This window comes from Nomascus leucogenys, chromosome 20 (assembly GCF_006542625.1).
Source record: "Nomascus leucogenys isolate Asia chromosome 20, Asia_NLE_v1, whole genome shotgun sequence".
NCBI lineage: Eukaryota > Metazoa > Chordata > Mammalia > Primates > Hylobatidae > Nomascus > Nomascus leucogenys.
In genome coordinates, this window is record NC_044400.1 from 37208348 (window position 1) to 37220442 (window position 12095).

Sequence of the window (12095 nt, forward strand, 5' to 3'; positions counted from 1 at the left end):
CACCTTCCCCTCATGGGCCTTCTGCCCGCTTTGGGGTACCTCTAGCGGCCCCAGGCGCACGCTGGGCTCGAATAAGGGTCGCCAGGGTCCCCAGGGCCCAGCGCAAGGGTTGATGGGAAGACCCTTTCACCTGTGGGGTCCCAGGCCCCGCTTCTCCGCAGCGAGGTTTTTTTTTTTTTTTCTCTACCCCAGGTGACTCACCTTCCCCTCATGGGCCTTCTGCCCGCTGTGGGTTACCCCTAGCGGGCCAGAGGCACACCCTGGATTCGAGCCAGGGACGACAGAGTCCTCAGGGCCCAGCGCACAGGCTGATGGGAAGGCACTGTCGTCCGTCGGGGACCCAGGCTCAGCTTTTCTGTGGCGCGGTTTTTTTTTTTCTTTTCTGCCACAGGTGCCTTACCTCTCCTCCCTCAAACCTCACCTTCCCCTCGTAGGCTTTCTGCCCACCATGGGGAACCCCAAGAAGCCCAAAGCGCACCCTAGTCTTGAACCAGGGATGCCGGGGTCCCCTGGGCCCAGCGCAGGGGCTGATGGGAAGACACTTTCGTCCCTGGGGGACCCAGGCACCTCTTCTCCGGGGCGCAGTTGTTTTTTTCTCTGCCTCAGGTGCCTCACCTTCCCCTCATGGGCCTTCTGCCCACTTTTGGGTACCCCTAGCGGGCCCAAGGCGCACCCTGGGCTCAAACAAGGGTCGCCAGGGTCCACGGGGCCCAGCGCAGGAGCTGATGGGAAGGCACTTTCATCCGTGGGGGACCCAGGCCCCGCTACTCCGTGGTCCGTTTTTTTTTTTCTTCCTCTGCCCCAGGTGCCTCACCTTTCCTACCGCAAACCTCACCTTAAACTCATGGGCTTTCTGCCTGCGTTGGGGTACCCCTAGCGACACGAGAGCACGCGGGGCTCAAACCAGGGACGCCGGTGTCCCGGGGGCCCAGCGCAGGGGCTGATGGGAAGACACTTTCGTCCGTGGGGGACCCAGGCCCCGCTTCTCGGCGGCGCAGTTTTTTTTTTTTCTCTGCCCTAGGTGCCTCACCTTCCCCTCAGGGGCCTTCTGCCTGCGTTGGGGTACCCTAGCAGTCCGGAGGCGCACCCTGGGCTCAAACCAGGGACACCAGTGTCCCCAGGGCCCAGCGCAGGGGCTCATCGGAAGGCACTTTCGTCCGTGGGAGACCCAGGCCTCGCTTCTGGGCGGCATGGTTTTTTATTTTTTTCTCTGTCCCAGGTGTCTCACCTTCCCCTCATGGGCCTTCTGTCTGCCTTGGGGTACCCTCAGCAGGCTGAGGCGCACCCTGGGCTCTAACCAGGGACAACAGGGTCCACGGGGCCCAGCTCAGGGACTGATGGGAAGACACTTTCGTCTGTGGAGGACCCAGGCTCCGCTTCTCCGCAGGGTTTTTTTTTTTTTTTTCTCTTCCCCAGATGCCTCGCCTTCCCCTCAAGGGCTTTCTGCCCGCCTTTGGGTACCCCTAGCGGGCCCGAGGCTCACCCTGGTTTGGAGCCAGGGATGCTAGGGTCCCCGGGGCCCATCGCAGCGCTGATGGGAAGGGACTTTTGTCCGTGGGGGACCCAGGGCCCGCTTCTCCGAGGTGAGCTTTTTTGTTTTTTTTCTGCCACAGGTGCCTCACCTCTCCTCCCTCAAACCTCACCTTCCCCTCATTGGCCCTCTGCCCGCCTAGAGGTACCGCTAGCGGCCCGAGGCGCATCCTGTGGCCGAACCAGGGATGCCAGGGTCCCTGGGGTCCAGCATGGGCGCTCATGGGAAGACACTTTCGTGGGGAGAACCCAGGCTCCGCTTCTCAGTGGCGCGGTTTTGTTTCTCTCTGCCCGGGTGCCTCACCTTCCTCTAATGGGCCTTTTGCCCGCTTTGCGGTACCCCTAGCGGGCACGACTCGCACCCTGGGCTCGAACCAGGGTCACCACTGTTCAGGAGGTCCAGGGCAAGGCCTGATGGGAAGGCACTTTCATCAGTGGGGGACCCAGGCCCTGCTTCACTGCGGCGCGGTTTTTTTTTTTCTGCCACAAGTGCCTCACCTTCCCCTAATGGGGTTTCTGTCCGCCTTGGGGTACCCCCAGCAGCCCAAGGCGCACCCTGGTCTCGAACCAGGGACGCCAGGGTCCCTGGGGCCCAGCGCAGGGTCTGATGGGAAGGCACTTTCTTCCGTGGGGGACCCAGGCCTCCCTTCTCCGTGGCGAGTTTTTTTTTTTTTTTCTCTACCCCAGGTGCCTCACCTTCGTCTCATGGGCTTCTGCCCGCTTTGGGGTACCGCTAGCGGACCCAGGCACACACTGGGTTCGAACCAGGGTCGCCAGGGTCCACGGGGCCAAGCGCAGGGGCTGATGGGAAGGCACTTTCGTCCGTGGGGGACCCAGACCCCCTTCTCCATGGCGCGGTTTTTTTTTTTTTTTTCTGCCACAGGTGCCTCACCTCTCCTCCCTCAAACCTCACCTTCGTCTCATGGGCCATCTGCCCGCTTTGGGGTACCCGTAGTGGACCGAGGCGCACCCTGGGCTCGAACCAGGGACGCCAGGGACCCGGGGCCCAGCACAAGCGCTGATGAGAAGATACTTTGGTCCATGGCTGACCCAGGCCCAGCTTCTCTGAGGCGCGGTTTTTTTGTTTTTTGTTTCTGCCACAGGTGCCTCACCTCTCCTCCCTGAAACCGCAACTTCCCCTCATGGACTTTCTGCCCGCCTTGGGGTACCCTTAGCGGCCCGAGGCGCACCCTGGGTTTGAGCCAAGGTCGCCAGGGTCCACGGGGCTCAGCGCAGGGCCTGATGCGAAGGCACTTTCGTCATGGGGGACCCATGCCCTGCTTCTCCGTGGCGCAGTTTTATTTCTTTTTTTCTTTTTTCTGCCACAGGTGCTTCACCTCTCCTCCCTCAGACCTCACCTTCCCCTCATGGGCCTTCTATCTGCCTTGGGGTACACCTAGCAGCTCGAGGTGCACTGTGGGCTCAAACCAGGGACGCCAGGGTCCCTGGGGCCCAGCGCAAGGGCTGATGGGAAGATACTTTCATCCCTGGGGGACCCAGGCTCTGCTTCTCCGTGGCAAGATTTTTTTGTTTTTTGTTTTTCTCTGCCCCAGGTGCCTCACCTTCCCCTCATGTGCCTTCTGCACGCTTTGGGGTACCTCTAGCGGCCCGAGGCGCACCCTGGGCTCGAACCATGGAAGCCAGGTTTCACGGGGCCAAGCGCAGTGGCTGATGGGAAGGCACCTTCGTACGTGGGGGACCCAGGCACCGGTTCTCCGATGCGCGTTTTTTTTTTTTTTTTTTTTTTGTCTGCCACAGGTGCCTCACCTATCCTCCCTCAAACCTCAGCTGAAACTTTTGGGCCTTCTTTCCTCCTTGGTGTACTCCTAGCAGCCTGAGGCGCACTGTGGGCTCCAACCAGGGGCGTCAGCGTCCTCGGGGCCCAGCGCAAGGGCTGACGGACACTTTCGTCAATGGGGGACCCAGGCCCCGCTTCTCCCCGGCACGGTTTTTTTTCTTTCTCTGCCGCAGGTGCCTCACCTTCCCCTCATGGGCTTTCTGCTCTCCTTGGGGTACCCCTAGCGGCCAAGGCGCACCCTGGGTTCCAGGCAGGAACACCAGGTTCCCCAGGGCCCAGCGCAGGGGCTGATGGGAAGGCACCTTCGTCCGTGGAGGACCCAGGCCCCGCTTCTTTGCGGCGCGGTTTATTTTTTTCTCTGCCCCTTGTGCCTCACCTTCCCCTCATCCCCTTCTGCCCACGTTGGGGTACCCGTAGAGGGCCCGGGGCATACCCTGGCCTTGAACCAGGGTAGCCAGGGTCCCCGCGGCCCAGCGGAGGGGCTGATGGGAAGGCACTTTCGTCCTTGTGGTACCCAGGCCCTGCCTCTCTGCAGCGCGGTTTTTTTTTTTTTTCTCTTCCTCAGGTGCCTCACCTTCCCCTCATGGGCCTTCTGTCCGCCTTGGGATACCCCTATTGGGCACGAGGCACACCCTGGGCTCTAACTAGGATCCATGGGGCCCAGCGCAGGGGCTGATGGGAAGGCACTTTCGTCCCTTGGGTACTCTGGCCCCGCTTCTCCGCTGCGTGGTTTTTTTTTTTTTTTCTGCCACAGGTGCCTCACCTCTCCTCCCTTAAACCTCACCTTCCGCTCATGGGCCTTCTATCCGACGTGGGGTACCCCTAGTGGCCAGACGCACACCCTGGGTTCGAAACTGGGACACCAGGTTCCCCGGGGCCCAGCACAAGGGCTGATGGGAAGACACTTTCTTCCTTGGGGACCCAGGCTCTACTTCTCCGCGGCGTATTGTTTTGTTTTGTTTTGTATTGTTTTGTTTTGTTTTGCTTTTCCCCAGGTGCCTCACCTTCCCCTCATGGACTTCTGCCCTCCTTAGGGTACCGCCAGCGGCCCCAGGCGCACACTGGGTTCCAACCAGGGTCGCCAGGGTCCACGGGGCCAAGCGCAGGGGCTGATGGGAAGGCACTTTCGTCCCTTGGGGACCCGGGCCCCGATTCTCCGCGGCGTGGGGTTTTTTTTTTTTTCTGCCACAAGTGCCTCACCTCTCCTCCCTCAAACCTCACCTTCGTCTCATGGGCCATCTGCCCGCTTTGGGGTACCCCTAGTGGACCGAGGCGCACCCTGGGCTCGAACCAGGGACACCAGGTTCCCCGGGGCCCAGCGCAAGGGCTGATGGGAAGACACTTTGGTCCGTGGCTGACCCAGGCCCAGCTTCTCTGAGGCGCGGTTTTTTCGTTTGTTTGTTTTTATCTGCTACGGGTGCCTCGCCTCTCCTCCCTGAAACCGCAACTTCCCCTCATGGGCTTTCTGCCCGCCTTGGGGTACCCCTAGCGGCCCGAGGCGCACCCTGGGCTCGAACTATCGAAGCCAGGTTCCACGGGGCCAAGCGCAGTGGCTGATGGGAAGGCACTTTCATCCGTGGCGGACCTAGGCACCGGTTCTCCGCTGCGCGTTTTTATTTTTTTCTGTCACACGTGCCTCAGCTCTCCTCCCTCAAACCTCAGCTGAAACTTTTGGGCCTTCTTTCCTCCTTGGGGTTCTCCTCGCAGCCTGAGGCGCACTGTGGGCTGGAACCTGGGACGTCAGCGTCCTCGGGGCCCAGCGCAAGGGCTGACGGACACTTTCGTCAATGGGGGACCCAGGCCCCGCTTCTCCGCGGCGCGGCTTTTTTTCTTTCTCTGCCGCAGGTGCCTCACCTTCCCCTCATAGGCTTTCTGCTCTCCTTGGGGTACCCCTAGCGGCCGAGGCGCACCCTGGGTTCCAGCCAGGGACACCAGGTTCCCCAGGGCCCAGCGCAGGGGCTGATGGGAAGGCACCTTCGTCCGTGGAGGACCCAGGCCCCGCTTCTTTGCGGCGCGGTTTATTTTTTTCTCTGCCCCTTGTGCCTGACCTTCCCCTCATCCCCTTCTGCCCGCATTGGGGTACCTCTAGAGGGCCCGAGGCATACCCTGGGCTCCAACCAGGGTCGCCAGGGTCCCCGCGGCCCAGCGGAGGGGCTGATGGGAAGGCACTTTCGTCCTTGGGGAACCCAGGCCCCGCCTCTCTGGAGCGCGGTTTTGTTTTTGTTTTTTTTTCTCTACCTCAGGTGCCTCACCTTCCCCCCATGGGCCTTATGTCCGCCTTGGAATACCCCTATTGGGCACGGGGCGCACCCTGGGCTCTAACCAGGGTCGCCAGGGTCCATAGGGGACCAGCGCAGGGGCTGATGGGAAGGCACTTTCTTCCTTGGGGATCCAGGCTCTGCTTCTCCGCGGCGTTGTTTTTTTGTTGTTTTGTTTTGTTTTGCTTTTCCCCAGGTGCCTCACCTTCCCCTCATGGGCTTTCTGTCCGCCTTGAGGTACCCCTAGCGGGCTCGAGGTACACCCTGGTTTCTAGCCAGGGACTCTAGGGTCTCCGGGGCCCAGTGCACGGCTGATGGGTAGGGACCTTCATCCGTGGGGGTCCCTGGCCCCACTTCTAGGCGATGCAGTTGTTAATGTTTTTCTCTGCCCCAGGTGTCTCACGTTTCCCTCATGGGCCTTCTCTCTGCCTTGGGGTACCCCTAGCAGGCCGAGGCGCACCCTGGGCTCCAGCCAGGGATACCAGGGTCCCCGGGGCGCAGCGCGAGCGCTGAGGGGAAGACAGTTTCCTCTGTGGGGGACCCAGGCCCCGCTTATCCGCGGCGCGGATGTTTTTTTTTCTGCCCCGGGTGCGTCACCTTCCCCTCATGGGCCTTCTGCCCGTTTTTGGGTACCCCTAGCGGCCTGAAGCGCACCCTGGTGTCGAACCAGGAACGCCAGGGTCCCCTAGTCCCAGAGCAGTGGCTGATGGGAAGACACTTTCCTCCGTGGGGGACCCAGGCCTGGCTTCTGGGCGAAGCAGTTTTTTTTTTCTCTGCCCCAGGTGTCTCACCTTCCCCTCATGGGCCTTCTGTCCGCCTTGGGGTACCCCCAGCAGGCCGAGGCGCACCCTGGGCTCTAACCAGGGACAACAGGGTCCACGGGGCCCAGCACAGGGGCTGATGGGAAGACACTTTCGTCTGTGGGGGACCCAGGCTCCCCTTCTCCGCAGGGTTGTTTTGTTTTTTTTTCTCTTCCCCTGATGCCTCACCTTCCCCTCATGGGCTTTCTGCCCGCCTTTGGGTACTCCTAGCGGGCCGGAGGCTCACCCTGGTTTGGAGCCAGGGATGCTAGGGTCCCCGGGGCCCAGCGCAGCGCTGATGGGAAGGGACTTTTGTCCTTGGGTGACCCACAGCCGGCTTCTCCAGGTGAGCATTTTTTTTTTTTCTGCCGCAGGTGCCTCACCTCTCCTTCCTCAAACCTCACCTTCCCCTCATTGGCCCTCTGCCCGCCTAGAGGTATACCGCTAGCGGCCCGAGGCGCACCCTGTGGCCGAACCAGGGACGCCAGGGTCCCTGGGGTCCAGCACAGGCGCTGATGGGAAGACACTTTCGTCCGTGGAGGACCCAGGCTCCGCTTCTCAGCGGCGCGTTTTTTTTTATTTTCTCTGCCCTGGTGCCTCACCTTCCTCTAATGTGCTTTTTGCCCGCTTTGGGGTACCCCTAGCGGGCACGACTCGCACCCTGGGCTCGTCCCAGGGTCACCAGTGTCCAGGAGGTCCAGCGCAAGGCCTGATGGGAAGGCACTTTCATCAGTGGGCGACCCAGGCCCTGCTTCACTGCGGCGCGGTTGTTTTTTATTTCTGCCACAGGTGCCTCACCTTCCCCTCATGGGGTTTCTGTCCGCCTTCGGGTAACCCCAGCAGCCCGAGGCGCACCCTGGTCTCGAACCAGGGACGCCAGGGTCCCTGTGGCCCAGCGCAGGGTCTGATGGGAAGGCACTTCCTTCCGTGGGGGACCCAGGCCTCCCTTCTCGGTGGCGAGGTTTTTTTTTTTTTTTCTCTGCCCCAGGTGCCTCACCTTCACCTCATGGGCTTCCGCCCGCCTTGGGGTACCGCTAGCGGCCCCAGGCGCACACTGGATTCGAACCAGGGTCGCCAGAGTCCACGGGGTCAAACGCAGGTGCGGATGGGAAGGCACATTCGTCCGTGGTGGACCCAGGCCCCCCTTCTCCGTGGCGCGGTTTTTTTTTTTTTTTCTGCCACAGGTGCCTCACCTCTCCTCCCTCAAACCTCACCTTCGTCTCATGGGCCATCTGCCCGCTTTGGGGTACCCCTAATGGACCGAGGCGCACCCTGGGCTCGAACCAGGGATGCCAGGTTCCCCGGGGCCCAGCGCAAGGGCTGATGGGAAGACACTTTGGTCCGTGGCTGACCCAGGCCCAGCTTCTCTGAGGCGCGGTTTTTTTGTTTGTTTGCTTTTATCTGCCACAGGTGCCTCACCTCTCCTCCCTGAAACCTCAACTTCCCCTCATGGGCTTTCTGCCCGCCTTGGGGTACCTCTAGCGGCCCGAGGCACACCCTGGGTTTGAGCCAAGGTCGCCAGGGTCCACGGGGCTCAGCGCAGGGCCTGATGCGAAGGCACTTTCGTCCGTGGGGGATCCATGCCCTGATTCTCCGTAGCGCCGTTTTTTTTCTTTTTTTTTTTTTTCTGCCACAGGTGCCTCACCTTTCCTCCCTCAAACCTCACCTTCCCTCCATGGGCCTTCTGTCTGTCTTGGGGTACACCTAGCAGATCGAGGTGCACTGTGGGCTCAAACCAGGGACGCCAGGATCCCTGGGGCCCAGCGCTAGGGCTGATGGGAAGATACTTTCGTCCGTGGGGAACCCAGTCGCCGCTTCTCTGCGGCGAGGTTTTTTTTTTTTTTTTCTCTGCCCCAGGTGCCTCACCTTCCCCTCATGTGCCTTCTGCACGCTTTGGGGTACCCCTAGCGGCCCGAGGCGCACCCTGGGCTCGAACCATGAAAGCCAGGTTCCACGAAGCCAAGCGCAGTGGCTGATGGGAAGGCACTTTCATCCGTGGCGGACCTAGGCACCGGTTCCCCGCTGCGCGTTTTTTTTTTATTCTCTGCCACACGGGCCTCACCTATCCTCCCTCAAACCTCAGCTGAAACTTTTGGGCCTTCTTTCCTCCTTGGGGTTCTCCTAGCAGCCTGAGGCGCACTGTGGGCTCGAACCAGGGACATCAGCGTCCTCGGGGCCCAGCGCAAGGGCTGACGGACACTTTCGTCAATGGGGACCCAGGCCCCGCTTCTCCGCGGCGCGGTTTTCTTTCTTGCTGCAGGTGCCTCACCTTCCCCTCATGGGCTTTCTGCTCTCCTTGGGGTACCCCTAGCGGCCGAGGCGCACCCTGGGTTCCAGCCAGGGACACCAGGTTCCCCAGGGCCCAGCGCAGGGGCTGATGGGAAGGCACCTTCGTCCGTGGAGGACCCAGGCCCCGCTTCTTTGTGGTGCGGTTTTTTTTTCTCTGCCCCTTGTGCCTCACCTTCCCCTCATCCCCTTCTGCCCGCATTGGGGTACCCCTAGAGGGCCCGAGGCACACCCTGGGCTCGAACCAGGGTCGCCAGGGTCCCCGTGGCCCAGCGGAGGGGCTGATGGGAAGGCACTTTCCTCCTTGAGGGACCCAGGCCCCGCCTCTCTGCAGCGCGATTTTTTTTTCTCTACCTCAGGTGCCTCAACTTCCCCTCAAGGGCCTTCTGTCAGCCTTGGGATACCCCTATTGGGCACGGGGCGCACCCTGGGCTCTAACCACGGTCGCCAGGGTCCATGGGGCCCAGCGCAGGGGCTGATGGGAAGGCACTTTCGTCCCTTGGGGTCCTGGGCCCCGCTTCTCCGCGGCTTGGGTTTGTTTTTTTTTTTCTGCCACAGGTGCCTCACCTCTCCTCCCTCAAACCTCATCTTCCCCTCATGGGCCTTCTGTCCGACTTGGGGTACCCATAGTGGCCAGACCCACACCCCGGGTTCGAAACTGGGACACCAGGTTCCCCGGGACCCAGTGCAAGGGCTGATGGGAAGACACTTTCTTCCTTGGGGACCCAGGCTCTGCTTCTCCGCATCGTTTTTTTTTTGTTGTTTTGTTTTCTTTTGCTTTTCCCCAGGTGCCTCACCTACCCCTCATGGGCTTTCTGCCCGCCTTGAGGTACCCCTAGCGGGCTCGCGGTGCACCCTGGTTTCTAGCCAGGGACACTAGGGTCTCCGGGGCCCAGTGCAGGGCTGATGGGTAGGGACCTTCATCCGTGGGGGACCCAGGCCCCACTTCTGGGCGACGCAGTTGTTAAAGTTTTTCTCTGCCCCAGGTGTCTCACTTTTCCCTCATGGGCCTTCTCTCTGCCTTGCGGTACCCCTAGCAGGCCGAGGCACACCCTGGGCTCGAGCCAGGGATACCAGGGTCCCTGGCGCACAGCGCAAGCGCTGATGGGAAGACAGTTTCCTCTGTGGGGGACCCAGGCCCCGCTTATCCGCGGCACGGATGTTTTTTTTTTTTCTCTGCCCCGGGTGCGTCACATTCCCTTCATGGGCCTTCTGCCCGCTTTTGGGTACCCCTAGCGGCCTGAAGTACACCCTGGTCTCGAAGCAGGAACGCCAGGGTACCCTAGGCCCAGCGCAGTGGCTGATGGGAAGACAGTTTCGTCCGTGGGGGACCCAGGCCCCGCTTCTCGGCGGCGCAGTTTTTTTTTTCCTCTGCCCCAGGTGCCTCACCTTCCCCTCAGGGGCCTTCCGCCTGCGTTGGGGTACCCTAGCAGTCTGGAGGCGCACCCTGGGCTCAAACCAGGGACGCCAGTGTCCCCAGGGCCCAGCGCAGGGGCTCATCGGAAGGCACTTTCGTCCGTGGGGGACCCAGGCCCCGCTTCTGGGAGGCAGGGTTTTTTATTTTTTTCTCTGTCCCAGGTGTCTCACCTCCTCTCATGGGCCTTCTGTCCACCTTGGGGTACCCCTAGCAGGCCGAGACGCACCCTGGGCTCTAACCAGGAACAACAGGGTCCACGGGGCCCAGCTCAGGGGCTGATGGGAAGACACTTTCGTCTGTGATGGACCCAGGCTGCACTTCACCGCAGGGTTTTTTTTTTTTTTTTCTCTTCCCCAGATGCCTCACCTTCTCCTCATGGGCTTTCTGCCCCGCTTTGGGCACCCCTAGCGGCCGTAGGCTCACCATGGTTTGGAGCCAGGGATGCTAGGGTCCCTGGGGCCCAGAGCAGCGCTGATGGGAAGGGACTTTTGTCCGTGGGGGACCCAGGGCCCGCTTCTCCGAGGTGAGCTTTTTTTTTTTCTGCTGCAGGTGCCTCACTTCTCCTCCCTCAAACCTCACCTTCCCCTCATGGGCCTTCTGCCCGCCTAGAGGTACCACTAGCAGCCCGAGGAGCACCCTGTGGCCAAACCAGGAACGCTAGGGTCCCTGGGGTCCAGCAAAGGCGCTGATGGGAAGACACTTTCCTCCGTGGAGGACCCAGGCTCCGTTTCTCAGCGGCGCGGTTTTTTTTTTCTCTGCCCGGGTGCCTCACCTTCCTCTAATGAGCCTTTTGCCCCCTTTGGGGTACCCCTAGCGGACACAACTCGCACAATGGGCTCGAACCAGGGTCACCAGTATCCAGGAGGTCCAGCGAAAGGCCAGATGGGAAGGAAACTTCATCAGTGGGGGACCCAGGCCCTGCTTCACTGTGGCGCGGTTTTTTTTTTTTCTGCCACAGGTGCCTCACCTTCCCCTCATGGGGTTTCTGTCCCCATTGGGGTACCCCCAGCAGCCCGAGGTGCACCCTGGTCTCGAACCAGGGACGCCAGAGTCCCTGGGGCCCAGCGCAAGTGCTGATGGGAAGATACTTTCGTCCATGGGGGACCCAGTCGCCGCTTCTCCGCTGCGAGGTTTTTTTTGTTTTTTTTTTTCTCTGCCCTAGGTGCCTCACTTTCCCCTCATGTGCCTCCTGCACGCTTTGGGGTACCTCTAGCGGCCCGAGGCGCACCCTGGGCTCGAACTATGGAAGCCAGGTTCCACGGGGCCAAGCGCAGTGGCTGATGGGAACGGACTTTCGTCCATGTGGGACACAGGCACCGGTTCTGCGCTGCGCGTTTTTTTGTTTTTTTTTTTTTTCTACCACACGTGCCTCACCTCTCCTCCCTCAAACCTCAGCTGAAACTTTTGGGCCTTCTTTCCTCCTTGGGGTACTTCTAGCAGCCTGAGGCTCACTGTGGGCTCGAACCAGGGACGTCAGCGTCTTCGGGGCCCAGCGCACGGGCTGACGGACACTTTCGTCAATGGGGGACCCAGGCCCCGCTTCTCCGCGGCGCGGCTTTCTTTCTTTCTCTGCCGCAGGTACCTCACCTTCCCCTCATGGGCTTTCTGCTCTCCTTGAGGTACCCCTAGCGGCCCAGGCGCACCCTGGGTTCCAGCCAGGGACTCCAGGTTCCCCAGGGCCCAGCGCAGAGGCTGATGGGAAGGCACCTTCGTCCGTGGAGGACCCAGGCCCCACTTCTTTGCGGCGCGGTTTTTTTCTCTGCCCCTTGTGCCTCACCTTCCCCTCATCCCCTTCTGCCCGCATTGGGGTACCTCTAGAGGGCCCGAGGCATACCCTGGGCTCGAACCAGGGTCGCCAGGGTCCCCGCGGCCCAGCGGAGGGGCTGATGGGAAGGCACTTTCGTCCTTGGGGGACTCGGGCCCCGCCTCTCTGCAACGCGGTTTTGTTTTTTTTTTTCCTCTACCTCAGGTGCCTCACCTTCCCCTCATGGGCCTTCTGTCCGCCT